General features: G+C 30.3%; 1 protein-coding gene and 2 long non-coding RNA genes across 5 annotated transcripts in view; all 3 read right to left on the bottom strand.

The window, feature by feature from the left end:
• LOC102617691 (endoribonuclease Dicer homolog 2) overlaps positions 1–15,116 on the bottom strand; it is a 71,370-nt gene that overhangs the window by 31,546 nt on the left and 24,708 nt on the right. The window lies entirely within an intron of this gene.
• Positions 10,638–11,191, bottom strand: LOC107177342 (uncharacterized). Its single transcript, XR_001508454.3, has 2 exons — positions 11,124–11,191; positions 10,638–10,952 (listed from the first exon to the last, which is right to left on the bottom strand). It is a non-coding gene; the product is annotated as an uncharacterized LOC107177342 (long non-coding RNA).
• On the bottom strand, positions 11,694–14,081 carry LOC102618920 (uncharacterized). 2 transcript variants are annotated; one of them, XR_001508453.3, is made up of 3 exons: positions 13,761–14,081; positions 12,825–12,980; positions 11,694–11,844 (listed from the first exon to the last, which is right to left on the bottom strand). It is a non-coding gene; the product is annotated as an uncharacterized LOC102618920 (long non-coding RNA). The 2 variants fall into 2 exon arrangements; XR_003065852.2 differs by having other exon boundaries at positions 12,825–12,954.

Below are 15,116 nucleotides of genomic sequence, written 5' to 3'. Positions count from 1 at the left end.
TGAAACCTTTTGGACTATACTATAATTTATGAACGTTTGAGGGCCAGACTATAAATATTAAAATGTACAGAGAGTTAGCAACTAACTGTCTGAGGGCTAGTGGCTAGCCACCGGAGGAAAATTTCATATTTCCAAATTTTGGACTAAATTGAAAAGATTTTGAGAACTTTAAAATTTATAAGTATTTTGTTAAATTTTAAAAAGGACTTCTTTGAAAAATATTATTATGTATTGGGTCATATCACAATTTCATGAAGTTTTGAAAAAAAAAGTATTATTTAGAAATTCTAAAATTGGACATGTTTGTAAAGTTTTATGACATTTTAGGCCGTAATATAATTATAAAAAGTTAAAGCTCAATAGATGTTGTATGCACTTTTTTATACTTGCAAAAGTCTTAAAATTGAAGTTGGAATTGAGGTTTTATAGCTAAATCTCAAAAACTAGTCGTTATAGTAAAATTCCACTCTTAAAGAGAGTTTCTTTTTTGTAATCTTTATTTTCTCATCAAATTTGTGAGTGTATAAGTGTGAGAAACACTTGAGTGAAGAGATTGTGAGATAATCTCTTAGTTGTAAAGGTTTATTAACACCTTAGAAGTCAATTGTAAAGAACTTGAAGCCTAGGGAGGCTTGGATAGTGAAATCTTCGAGCTTGGTTGGCTTGTAGGCATGGACGTAGGTGGGGATTGTCGAACCACGTAAAAATCATTGTGTTTGCTCTCTCTTCCCTTACTCTTTCATTATTGTGCTTTATTAAATTTATTATTTTTTATTTCAATAAGGCAATAGATCGAATTGTTATGTGGTTTGTTTAGCTTAAGTTTTAAAATCTCAATTCATCATCCTTTTTGGGTTGCATAACTTGCATTTCATTTGGTATCAGAGCTTGATTCTCTTATTAGGACTTTACCATTTAGAGTAGAAGATCCATGGTAACCCAAAATGACTCAACTTTTAGGGCAGGACAATCCACAACTAGACCACCATTCTTTGACGGTAATGACTACCCATATTGAAAAACTAGGATGAGAATTTATTTACAAGCTTTAGATTATGAAATTTGGGAAGTTTTTTTTTTTTTTACGGTCAATTCATACCTATGACTAAAAATGGAGTAGGAGATGATATTCCAAAACCTTCAAGTCAATATAGTGAGTTAGAAAAGAAAAAGATATTTTTAAACTCCAAGGCAATGAATGCTTTATTTTTTGCTCTAGATAAGAAAGAGTTTCATAAAGTGTCGAGTTGTGAGAGTGCTCAAGAAATATGGAACAAACTTGAAGTTGTCTATAAAGGAACAAATCAAGTTAAAGAGTCTAAAATTAGTAGATACACTCGACAATATGAATTATTTCAAATGGAAAAAAAAATGAGTGTATATTCTATGTATATAAGATTTACGGACATGGTGAACACTCTAGGAGCCATAAGAAAAACTTTTTCGAATAGTGAGAAAGTTAAGAAAATTATTAGGTCACTTCCAAAAGAATGGAGACCTAAAAGAACTGCCATTGAGGAAGCCAAAGATTTAAATACCTTACCTATTGATGATTTAATTGTTCTCTTATTTCTTATGAGGAAGACTTGGCAACGAAAAAAGGCAATGAGGAGAAGAAGAAAAGCATTGCTCTCAAAGCTTTAAAATATGAGAGTAGTGGGAAAAGTGAGCCGGATGATGAGGAGATGACTATGCTAGCGAGGAGATTCAAAATAATTTTCAAGAAAACCAATGAGTGAGGAAAATTTAGAAACCTCAAGAACCAAAAGGAGAAGAATGAAATAATTATGTGCTATGAATGCAAGAAGCCTGGCCATATAAGATCGGAGTGCCAACTTCTCAACAAACTCAAGAAGAAAGCCATGGTGGCTATTTAGGATGATAGCGATGAAGAATCAAGTAATGAACAAGATTCGCAAGAAGTGTCAAACCTAGCACTTATGGCAATAGGAGATGATGATGAACTTGATGAGGTAAATGATCTTTTTACTTATGATGAGTTGTATGTCTTAAAAAGAAAGTTGTAGAGCTCACAAATGAAAATGAATCTCTAAGTGTAAAGATTGCATGCTTAGAATTAGAAAATAAAACTTTGCATAATAGAGTTGCATTATCAAATGATAAACCAAGCACTTCACATGGGCATTTAGAGCCACATGTAGATGATTTGAAAAAGTAAAATGAAATGCTTAAGAAAAAGAATATTGAACTTAATGATATTGTCTTAAAATTTACAAATGGGCAAAAGATGTTGGATAACTTGCTTAATTCACAAAATGTGTGTTTGATAAAGGAGGACTTGGTTATAAGCCTAATTTGAAACAAAAGTATTATAAGAACTACTTTGTAAAGAGTACATCCATTAACAATCAAGTAGAATGCTACTATTGTAATCAAAATGGTCACATGAAGTTTAGATGTCCTGTTAAAAGAAACACATATTATGGAATAAAATGTATTTGTGTTCCAAAAGGAACCATAGCTAACACTTAAGGACTCAAAAAGGTTTGGGCACCTACGACTTGAGATTTTCTCTACAGGGCTTGAAGAAGAAGAATAATAAATGGTACTTGGACAGTGGTTGTTCAAGGCATATAACCGGAAACTATACATGATTTTCAAGTTTCACCAAAATCGAAAACAGTGGAGATGTTTCCTTTGGAGACAATTCAAAGGGAAAGATTCTCGGAATTGATAATGTCAGTAAAATTTCCTCAACACTAATTAAAAATGTATGTTTGGTTGAAAATTTGAAACACAACTTGATTAGTATTAGTCAATTATGTGATAAAGGATATAGAGTTATATTTGATAAATCAAAATGTGTTATTGAGAATGCATGTGATGGCAAGATTTTTTTTGTAGGAAATAGATGTGTTAATGTTTACACCATTAATATAGATTGTGCATCTACTATTGACAAATGTTTCTCGGCATCGCATGATGATGGATGGTTATGGCATAGAAGACTAGGTCATGCAAGTATGGATTTGATTTCAAAAATTTCGAAAAATGATTTGGTTAAATGTCTTTTAAAAACCAGTTTTTAAAATGATAGAATTTGTGAAGCTTGCCAATTTGGAAAACAAATCAAAACTTCTTTCAAAAACAAGAATCATGTCTTTACTTCAAAACCACTTTAATTACATCACATTGATTTGTTTGGACCTTCTCGATATGCTAGTTTAAATGGAAAATATTATGCATTTGTAATTGTGGATGATTATTCTAAATACACATGGGTATTGTTCTTAGCTAATAAGGATGATATCCTTGATGCATTTAGAGTTTTCTGTAAAAAGGTTTAAAATGAAAAGGGATATGTTATTTCTTGTATTAGAAGTGATCATGGCGGAGAATTTGAAAATCATGCATTTGAGAATTTTTGTAATGATTTTGGCATTGAACATCAATATCCATCACCTAGGACTCCACAACAAAATGGAGTTGTTAAGAGAAAGAATAGGTCTATTCAAGAAATGGTTAAGACCATGTTAAATGAGAATGTTTTACCAAAATATTTGTGGGCCAAAGCCGTCAACACCGCTTGTTATGTTTTAAATCGGGTGTTGATTAGACCTCATCTCAATAAAGCTCTCTATGAGCTTTGGAAAGACAGAAAACCCAACATTGGTTATTTCAAAATTTTTGGATGCATATATTTTATTTTGAACACAAAAGAAAATCTTAGTAAATTTGATTCAAAATCTGATGTTGGTATCTTTCATGGTTATTCAAATACAGGCAAAACTTATAGAGTGTATAATAAAAGAACTATGGTTGTTGAAGGGTCAATGCATGTTATGTTTGATGAATCTAACCCCTACTCTGTGGAGAAAGTAATTGTTAATGATGATGCAGATGGAGAGTTACAAGAAGAATCATCAAAAGATAAATAAGAGAATGCACCACAAGAAAATCAAGAGGATAGACAAGAAGAACAAACAAATATGGAGCAACAATAAGATACTTCTCAAACACTCCCTAAGGAGTGGAGGTATGTTTGCTTTCATCCTAAGGATTTAATTTTAGGTGATCCTTCAAGAGGTGTTACCACTAGATCATCATTAAGAAATACTTGTGAGCATGCTGCATTTATTTCTCAAATTGAACCAAAATCCTTTGCTGATGCGGAAAATGTTGAATATTGGATTATGGCAATGCAAGAGAAGTTAAATCAATTTGAGAGAAATAAAGTATGGGAATTAGTTCCTAAACCGGAACATCAATGCATTATAGGCACTAAATAGGTATTTAGAAATAAAATGGATGAATTCGGTGTGGTTGTAGGGAATAAAGATAGATTAGTGGCTCAAGGATACAACCAAGAAGAAAGAATTGATTTTGATGAACCATTTGCACCTATAGCTAGATTAGAATCTATTAGAATGTTGTTAGCATTCGCATGTCATAAAGATTTCATTTTATATCACATGGATGTCAAAAGTGCTTTCCTAAATGGTTATATTGTAGAAGAAGTTTATGTGAAACAACCCCCTGGTTTTGAAAATGAAAAGTTTCCAAATCATGTGTATAAGTTGTCTAAAGTATTGTATGGCTTAAAACAAGCACCTAGAGCATGGTATGATAGGCTTAAGAATTTCTTGTTGGATAACGGTTTTTCAATGGGAAAAGCGGATATCACTCTCTTTGTTAAGTATAAGAACCAAGATATACTTATTGTTCAAATTTATGTTGATGATATTATTTTTGGTTCTACTAATGAGTCTTTGTGCAAGGAGTTTTCATCTTGAATGAGTAAGGAATTTGAAATGAGCATGATAGGAGAATTTCCTTGGACTTCAAATCAAACAAAACAATGAGAGAATCGTCATCAACCAAGCTAAATATGTCAAAGATTTATTCAAGAGATTTGGCATTGATGACTCAAAGACCAAGAGCACTCTAATGAGTACAACAATCAAGATTGACAAAGATTAAAAAGGTAAAGAGGTTGATATTAAAATGTATCGAGGTATGATCAGCTCTTTACTTTACTTAACCGCAAGTAGACCCGATATCATGTTTAGTGTATGTTTGTGTGCAAGATTTCAATCATGTCCAAAGGAATCTCATTTTCCTGCTATTAAAAGAATTTTTCATTATTTGAGTGGAACCATAGATCTTATCTTTTAGTATCCTAGAGGAACCCATATAGATTTAACTTGTTATTCATATGCCGATTTTGTCGGTTACAAGGTCGATAGGAAAAGTACTAGTGGAACTTGCCATTTCCTAGGTCTGGTTTAGTAAGAAATAAAATTCGATTGCGCTCTCAACCACTGAGGCAGAATATAATGCTGCAGGTAGTTGTTGTGCACAAGCCTTTTGGATGAAACAAACACTTAGAGATTATGACATTAATCTTGAACAAATTCCTATCAAGTGTGATAACACGAGTGCTATGAATCTATCAAAGAATCTCATTTAGCACTCTAGAACAAAACATATAGAGATTAGACATCATTTCTTGAGAGATCATGTTCAAAAGGGAGATATTGTATTAGAATTTATCTCTATGGAAAAACAATTTGCCGATATTTTTACAAAACCTCTTTGTGAAGAATATTTTTCAAAAATTCGACATGAACTTAGGATAATAAAACTCTCACATTAATATCTATAATCATGTTATTGAGACTATTAAAAATTAATTGATTGAGATTTTTTTATGTTTATGAAGTATTAAAGCATGATAGATGAGTGATGTGTTTGATTTATTAATTTTTAAATGCTTATATGTTTCATGATTGTGTAAAATATATGCATGATGGATGAATTATATGTTTGAATTAATCATCTCTTGAATGTTTATAATTATGATTCGAGCATTAAAATGGCCTTTCAGATGTTTTGAGATCACGAAATGACCTTGGGATTGATCAAAATTAGTCGGAAAGCAAACATTATGCAGAAGGGCAGAAAATAGGCGGCTAACCGCTTGGTCACGGGTTTAAGGGATTCCCCCCCCCCCCCCTCTTTTTCATGCTTTCTTCACTCTCTCTCTTAACCGTTCACCTCACCTCTATTTCTTCTCAAATTTTATTCATTTCTCAATCATTTTTATGCCAAAATCACTCATCAAAATCATTATCCATCCTCCAAACATCATATCATCACTTGTTTCTCCAAATCTCAAAATTAAAATCTAAGCTTGCTCATTTCTTTCTCCTCCATGTCAAGTCATTTTTAGCTCATCTTTGATCAAATTAATACCATATATTGCATTAAATCATCTCTAGTATCAATTTTATTGGCTCAAACACTTCCATTTCATACAAAATCTTGAAAATCCGAATTTGGGTATTTAAGCTTGTTCTTGTTTTCAATAATAGTTGGTGGTGAAAAATCCAAGGGAAAACAAGTAGCCAAAAGGTGCAAGGAGCATCATATAAACAATCCGAAGTTTATATTAACCCATTTGCCACATCCACCATCTTCATCTTGATTTTAGTTCTTAGTTTTATTCTGCACTACATTTTTCATATGCATTGTTGTTTTGATTATGGATTGAGGATGCTTGTTATTTGGTATTTGGATATTTTATGTTTAGATGATGTTTTCTGGATTCTAAGGATGTTATAACTCTTTGGTTAATTGCATGCATAATTTTTATATGTTTCTTGATTAATCATTGAGTGGTTTTTTTTTCTAAGTATGGATTTATAGTAATTTTGATGACGAAGGGGGAGAAGTAGTGTATTTTGAATTCCTAGAGACAGGTAATACATATTTTGATCTTGAAGTCTTTGTGTATGGTTTTGAAACATTAAGAGGGAGCTTACAAATTTTTATAAATCATATATTCAGGGGGAGTTTGTTTTAAATTTATTTTACATGTTGAGTCACATATGTCATGTATTAAGGGGGAGTATAAATGTCAAAATACATGAGATGTTTATCATCATCAAAAAGGGAGAGATTGTTAACCTAAACGGCTACACATAATATAATTTTGATAATAACAAAAATATGTCTAAAGTGATTTGAAAAATACTGTATTTCACATTTCACTAGTTCTTAAAGGATAATATTTATGATGAAGTGAATCATGTGAAATTAAGTTCAAGACTCTCAACGGACAACGGCACGATCAAGAATAAAGTTTAGAGATCAACAGACTCATTATTACGACAATTCTTGTAAAACCGGTATGATTTAATAAATGTATAGTTTAGCATTTGAGAAACTCAAAATTTTGTTTAATAAATCTTTTTTTTTCATAAATCAAATGCTTTACAAGTATAAGCTAAGTATTTTATGAAGTTAGTTATTTTTCAAGATGTGGGCTAAAATGAAAAAGTTTTGCAATCTTTGATTTTAATATGTATTATTTTGAATTCTGGAGTTGCACTTATTTGCAAATATTTGAAACATTTTGGGTCATACTATAATTTCTAAAAGTTTGAGGGCCAGACTATAAATATTGAAACGAACAGAGAGTTAGCAACTAACTACCTGGGGGCTAGCAACTAGGGATGGCAAAACCTCGGGCCGGGTCCGGGTATTGCAATGATCGGACCCTGCCCAGATGCAACCGGTCCGGGTTCGGGTCCGGTCCGGGTTTTAATCCGGGTACCCGAATTTTATATTTTTTAATATTATATGTATATATATTTTTTATTTTTTAGTAATTTTATAAGTTTTAAATTTATTTCAATAAAATTTGACATGAAAATATAAACTTTAAGTGTTTAAAACTTTATATATGTATAATAAATGAGTCAAATAAATATAAATATTTAAAATAATATATATTTTATAATATTTTTTTAATAAAATCCGGGTTCCGGGTTTATCAAGTGATGCCCAAGACCGACCTGGCTTCGTACCCGGGCCGAGTAATACTCGGCCCACAACACCCGGGTACGGTCCAGGTCCGGACCGAGCGGGTATTTTTGCCACCTCTACTAGCAACTAGCCGCCAGAGAAAATTTTCATATTTCCAAATTTTGCACTAAATTGAAAACGTTTTGAGAACTTCAAAATTTATAAGTATTTTGTTAAATTTTGAAAAGGACTTCCTTGAAAAATATTATTATGTATTGGGTCATATCACAATTTCATAAAGCTTTGGAAACAAAAAGTATTATTTAGAAATTCTAAAATTGGACCTATTTGTAAAGTTTTATGACATTTGGGCCGTAGTATAATTATAGAAAGTTAAAGCTTAATATATGTTGTATGCACTTTTTTATGCTTGCAAAAGTCTTAAAATTGAAGTTGGAGTTGAGTTTTTATAGCTAAATCCCAAAAACTAGTCGTTATAGTAAAACTTCATTCTTAAAGAGAGTTTCTTTTTTGTAATCTTTATTTTCTCATCAAATTTGTGAGTGTATAAGTGTGAGAAACACTTCAGTGAAGAGATTGTGAGATAATCTCTTAGTTGTAAAGGTTTATTAATACCTTGGAAGTCAATTGTAAAGAACTTGAAGCTTTGGGAGGCTTGGATAGTGAAATCATCTAGCTTGGTTGGCTTGGAGGCGTGGACGTAGGCGGGGATTGTCGAACCACGTAAAAATCATTATGTTTCTCTCTCTTCTCTTACTCTTTTATTATTATTCTTTATTAAATTATTGTTTTTGATTTCATTAAGGCAATAGATTGAATTGTTGTGTGGTTTGTTTATCTTAAGTTTTAAAATCTCAATTCACCCCTCTTGGGTTGCATAATTTGCATTTCATGTGTGTCTGTCGCGCGGCGTGCATGATGCACCTACACTAAATTGGAGAAAGAACGCATAAATATTTAGTAGGATAATCACTTTTACTTCGTAACTAATATTTCCAACAAACACTTAATATAATAACATTTTAATAGGATTTACAACTAACATTTACATGCACGATACCTTTATATTAAATTTAGAAAAAGATATAGTCATTACTATATGTATTTGGTAAGATAGTTAATCAGTTTTACTCAGTAAGTAATATGTACAACTAATATTTACAATGCGCACTTCATATTTTAACATGGTTTTTTTCATTAAAATGTTTTTTACTAGAACTTGAAAACACAACAAGGACTCAAATGAAACAAATGCAAAATTATATCCTTTGTTTATGATTTTCTAAAAAAGTAAAGTATAATTTTTTTTTCTTTTTACTGCCACAATATTGGGACTCATCCAGAGTTAAGTTGTGGTACCTACAATGTCCTTTTTATATTTTCATTTTGAAAACCTTTAAGAAATTTAAGAAAAAAATGTAGGAAGAAGAGATTCTTAGTGATCCTTTGGAAAGTAATGACGAATTAAAAGAAAAAAAAAACGCTATAATGAATTTGAATAATTTTCTTTTTTAAGAAACAAATGTCATTGATTAATGTCCAAGTGACACGTGCACCCTTTTGAGTGCAAATACAACCTTATTTTGCTACGTCACACTAAAGTACCTGATGATAATATCACATAAATTTCAACAACGGGTGATATATATACTTAAATAAGTAAAAAAAAAATATTATCAACTTCCACTTTTATATTACTAATATGATAATAGAATAAATGACACCTACACCCCCAAAGTTTAGAAAAATACTCATAAAAATCCCAAGTTTTGAAAAAGGGACACCAAGACCCTTTTTGGCCCATAATATCGTTTGAATATAGTAATTTGATAATTGATTTGAAAGATTTTTAATTAAAAAATTTAATATAAATAATATAATCTATCTAGTAGACTAATAATATTAAATTATTTTTGACATTTAAAATAATTTTTAAATTTTAAATTATTATATTTATTTTAATAATATATTTGTAATATTATAAAGATTTTAAATAAATCTTTGGATTAAATAGATTTTACAATTAAAAAATCTCCCTATTAATAAAATTAAAATTAACTTTTACATAATATGCAAAATAATTTTAATTTATTATTTGAATATTATGTTTCTATCTATTATTCAGAATTACTTTAATATAATAAAATAGGTCTAATAGATTGAAAAATATAAAAATATTTTTAAATATTAAAATTATTTTGAAACGTAAATATTATTACATTTATTTTAATGCCATATTTCCATTTATTATTATATTTTAGGTTTTTTTATTTATAAAGTCAGAGGACATTATGGTCAAAAAAGGGGTCATGGTATCTCTTATTGAAAATTTGGGGATCTTTATAATCATTTATCTAAACCTGGGGAGTGTAGGTGTCCTTTTTCAGTATGTCGCTTTTACAAATAAAAAGATCAAAATAATTTTTCCTAAAAAAGAAAATAAAATTCATCAAATTCTTGACTCTAAAATATTATTCTATTCTTTTCTCTGTTATTCGGTTGCTCACGGAAAGATAATGAGAGGAAACTTTAGGCAAAAGAAATGCATAAACACTAGTCAAAAAATGACATTCTCTGATACTATTTTGATATTAGGAACTCATTTAACTGACATCGAGTTTAATGTCACTGATTACGGTGCAACAAATTTACTTCCACAATTTTTTGTGTCAGTAAATCTATGTCACCATAGTATCAAAAAAATGTTGATGCTTGTACGTCACATCAACAACGAGTCTATGGCATCAAACAAATACTGATACAAAGGCATAACAAATATAACGATACTTTGGTATCAATGCTTATTTGAGAAAAATTTTTTTAAAAAAATAAAAATCAATATAATAGAAATTGAAAATTTGCAATTGGCATTTGAATTGGAATTTACATTCACCCACACATGAAAACTATTACATTGCAATGAACAATTTAAAAATTATTACATTGTTTGAAACTTATTACATCATTTACCAACTACAAATAATTTATAAACTGATATAGTAACAGCACAATCTTCCAACACATGTTTATTGCTTCTGCGGATTCTTTCTCTCGATAATCAAAATGAAGTCTTCTATTATTGTTTCCGTGTTCCAATTTGACATTTGCTCTGATTATTTAGTTTTGACCCATATACATGCTTTAGTTTATTGCAAGTCATCCTGCACCATTCAAGACATAAACAATAAAAAAACTATAGTTATTTGTATACTTGGTAGAACTAGATCCAGTAATCAATAACAATATATTTTGTTAACTAATAATAATAATAAAAAAAAATTATTAGAAAATATAATTAAAACAAAAAAAAAATTAACTAAAGTATTACTTACACAATTACAACTTCACCATTAGAGAACTGAACCCATCACCATAGTCCACACACATGATGTAACTGTATTGAATGGAAAGTGCAATTCCAAGGGTAGAAGGAATGAAGCAATTAGAAATAAAACATGGATGATTCAATTCTTTAGACAGAGCCTTATCAATATATCAAGAAAAGAAGATGCTCTGCTGAACCGAATTTCTCTCAGTTATTTAGTTAAGCATGTTGCAGGCATATCTTAAACTAGCTTGTAAGTGCAATATATTGCATGGAAAAACATATGGCATGCTCCACAAGGTCCAGGAATATATTAAACAATGCATTGACAAGTAGCAAACAAGCTAAAAGCTTACGAAAAAAATTATAAAATTTACATGCTGCAATCTACATTATTTCCTAATTTCTTTAAAATTGTAGTTTGTACACAACTACTAAATCTAAATGGTATGAAACTAAATTAACAAATTATTTGTGCATAATTATTAACTGAAAAAAAAAATTAATTTAAACTGAGAGCTATCAATTTGTTAAATCGAAAGTGTATAAAGAATAAGCAAAAAGGGTAGTTACTAGCCTCACTGAGAAAAGCATAGGTAATTTAGCCACTGGTCTTTCTTTGTTGGGCAGTTTAGAGTCATCACAATGAATGTGATGAATAAGGCCACTAGCACTGGAACACAGAGAAATTCCAAGGCTCAAGTCAAGATTGTGGTTGTTGCTACTACCTGCATTGAAAAAAATGACAATTAAGTTACTGGAAAATCAAGTAAATGCATAACAAATATATAATACAGTGTCATACACATTCCATGAGTTTCATACTTTCAACAAAAAGGCCTAACTGGGCAAGAATCGAAACTATACTTTGCAAATAAATCATGAATTTTTAACTCCTCCATTACACCCTTCCATAACTGAAAGATAGATAACATTGCATCATCATCATTATAACATTCTTTTGCCAATTCATACCTAAACATTCACGCCAAAATATAACACCAGCTGACAGGTAGCTAAACCCCTTAACTTTAAATACAGGATAAGTAAAACAAATATGTTTCCTTATGCTTATATTATATCCTGATTTAAGCTTTAGAAATTGAAACTCATCCACAATCAACTAAGTCGATTATCCCCAAGAAAGTTCAGTTTAGCTTCCATTCTAAATAGATTACATATATATTCTATTTGTAGATCCTACAATGGGAACAAAATTCTAATATCAACCACGTAAAAGTGGAAGCCAGATTAGCAAACATTTTATGTTCCCGCTACATACAGTCTTGAATCAATAACATTACTTTATCCCTTTCCAACAATCATTCAGCAAAAACTTAGCATTCACCCACCAATGCTAACCCATATAACATTTATACAATCACTGAGTGCTATATAAAAGGCAAAGTAATAAAAATCCAAGTATCAAGTACAAACATCCACTAACAATAATTATCTAGCACTAGAAAAAAAGGCAAGAATAGATAGGAACTATAAAATTTAAGTAAATATATGAAGAGAAACTCTGAACAAGGAAGCCAGAACTTACTTGACAAGCTAACTTAACAATGCATAGCATATAATGCAAAATCTATATCAAACTCTTAAACCCAAAAAACAAATTGTTGTTTACTAATTAATAATTTTCTCAAATCAGCCTAAAGCATTGAACTCAAACTAGAAATTATAGATATTTAAAAAAAATTACCCCACAGAAGCTGAAAATATTGTGCACAAAAATCAGGAGCTACACCTAGATCGAATGAGCTGGAAAGTTTTGATAGAAGTAGGTGACTTCCCAATTCAATGAGCAGTAGCTCGGTTGCAGAAAAATAGCCCTGTGTTTCCAGAAAATTCAATTAAACTGCACCAAAAATGTTCATCAAATGTCTTTCATTCTATTCAGAACAAAAGCAATTGAATTTCATAAGAAAAAAATTGTAATTTGAGCAACTAATTACATGAGAAACATCTAATCAACAGCCAAACAATACACAAAAATGAAAAGACAAATATGGCTTACAAAAGAGCGCCCACTATAAATGTCAATTATGTATCAAATTGTACCAAACATAAGTAAGGACATAAGTTATCCTATTAAATTAGAAATAAACTGAATCCACATATGATCGATAGGATAATCATGGAAAATCATCTACATGCATTGAAGGATTTAGGGTTTGGAGAATTAAGGAACAGTGAAACAATTAGAACTTTTAGAGAGAAGGACTTCGGTCCAGTGCAGAATTGAAACTTCTTCTTAAATTAGAAATAGTTTATGAAATCTAAAACTAAATTAATTTTATTAAATCTACTAATAATTGCTTACTAAAAGAGTTGGATATTATTTTGAGCAGTCCAGTGTATATAATTTTCCATTTAAAGCGCTGGAATATGAACTTAACTGCGACTTAAACATTATATAAACCTAGAAAGGAAGAAAATTTACATAAATCTCGAGATAAAAATCGAAATAAAATTGAGAATGGAAAATCTCTCTCTCAAAATCTAGAAGGTACAAAATCTTTCTTTTAAGAATCCAAAATATTTGTCAAAAAAAAATTTTACACGTATTGTTTGGCCGCTTTTGTATTACTTGGAATAATTAGGAAATTGGGAATCAAAATTAGGCGGTTGGCTTTACCTGTTTACCATATCAAAAACCATTTCCATATATTCTTGGTGGAAAACAGAAACTTCGGCGCACAGCGAAGGACAGTAGCTTCAATGCGCTGCAGATAAGAGAGATTGTAGTGCGCGGTGGAGAAGAAATCTGCAGCAAATGGCGCAGACAGAACCTGCAGTGAGTGTAATTTTGTGTTCTTCAACAAATTCGATTTAGGGTTTGGTGAAACTGTGGGTTTGGATTGAGGGTCTTGTTTGGTTAGTTGATTTTAGATTTAGGGTTTCAGTAGACAGAGGGGGAAATCGATTTTGGAAGGAGAGGGAAATGAGAAGCTAAAAAGTTCCTAGTGTTTAATTTATCGTGATAGCATTTTAGCAATAAGAACGACACCGTTTAGGTTTAGGGAAATTAAAAAATTAAAATTAAAATTAAAATACCTGTTTAATTAGTATCAATACTTAATTATGATATTATAATATCAACAATTACTGACACTTATATATAAAAGGGGTTAAAAATTATTTAGGTTATCAAATGCCGATTTTTTTTATTTAGTATCAAAAATTTAATATCAGCGTTTCTCAATTTTTTAGTAGTAAAAGATGAAAAGAATAGAACCGACTAACTGAAAAAAAAAAAAAAAAAAAGAATAAAATTTTGGTGGCAAAAGAAATGCATAAAGATACTTGGAAGCAAAAGGTCAAAAAACAAAGACATGAGATAAAAAAATAATAAAGAAAGAAAGGGACAATGAGATAAAGAATGTAATAAATTATTAGTGATTTCATTTTAAGGATCACGAACAAAGAGCATGAAAAGTCTTGGTTCCAAATTCAAACATTCCTCAAGTCACAAATGAAATTCAAATTAAATGGAAACCGAAAATCAAATGACAGTCGACATAAAAAGTTAAAATACAGAATTTCTATCCTAATTAATAGAGCGTCAATCAAGAACCGTTAAATGCTTAGTAGTTGTTAATAATACTTATGTAACATCAATTAATAAGTGACACGTTAAGTATCGTACAAATTATATCGCAATTTCAAAAGATTTTAGATTACTAACTGTGCACTTTACTATGAGTAGATCACTTGCATATTGCTTAAATGTCACATTAATAATCTAGCAAAACTCTAGATATCTTCTTCTTTTTTTAACATTTTTATTCTAGATAAGTTCACACCCATTTTCAGGTCTGCTGATTTCACTTGCATATTACTTTTTTTTTTGTGAACGAGTAGATGGCTTGCACATCGCTTAGTTTGTTATATGTGCATCTCAATTTTAAAGCCTCAACTCTGCGAATGTATATATATACTTCCACTCGATATGAAAAATAGATATAAACATGATAAGAATACGACAGAAGAG

Source organism: Citrus sinensis, chromosome 6 (assembly GCF_022201045.2).
Source record: "Citrus sinensis cultivar Valencia sweet orange chromosome 6, DVS_A1.0, whole genome shotgun sequence".
Lineage (NCBI taxonomy): Eukaryota > Viridiplantae > Streptophyta > Magnoliopsida > Sapindales > Rutaceae > Citrus > Citrus sinensis.
The sequence above is the reverse complement of the archived record's forward strand: the minus strand, read 5'-3'. Positions and strand labels throughout refer to the sequence as shown.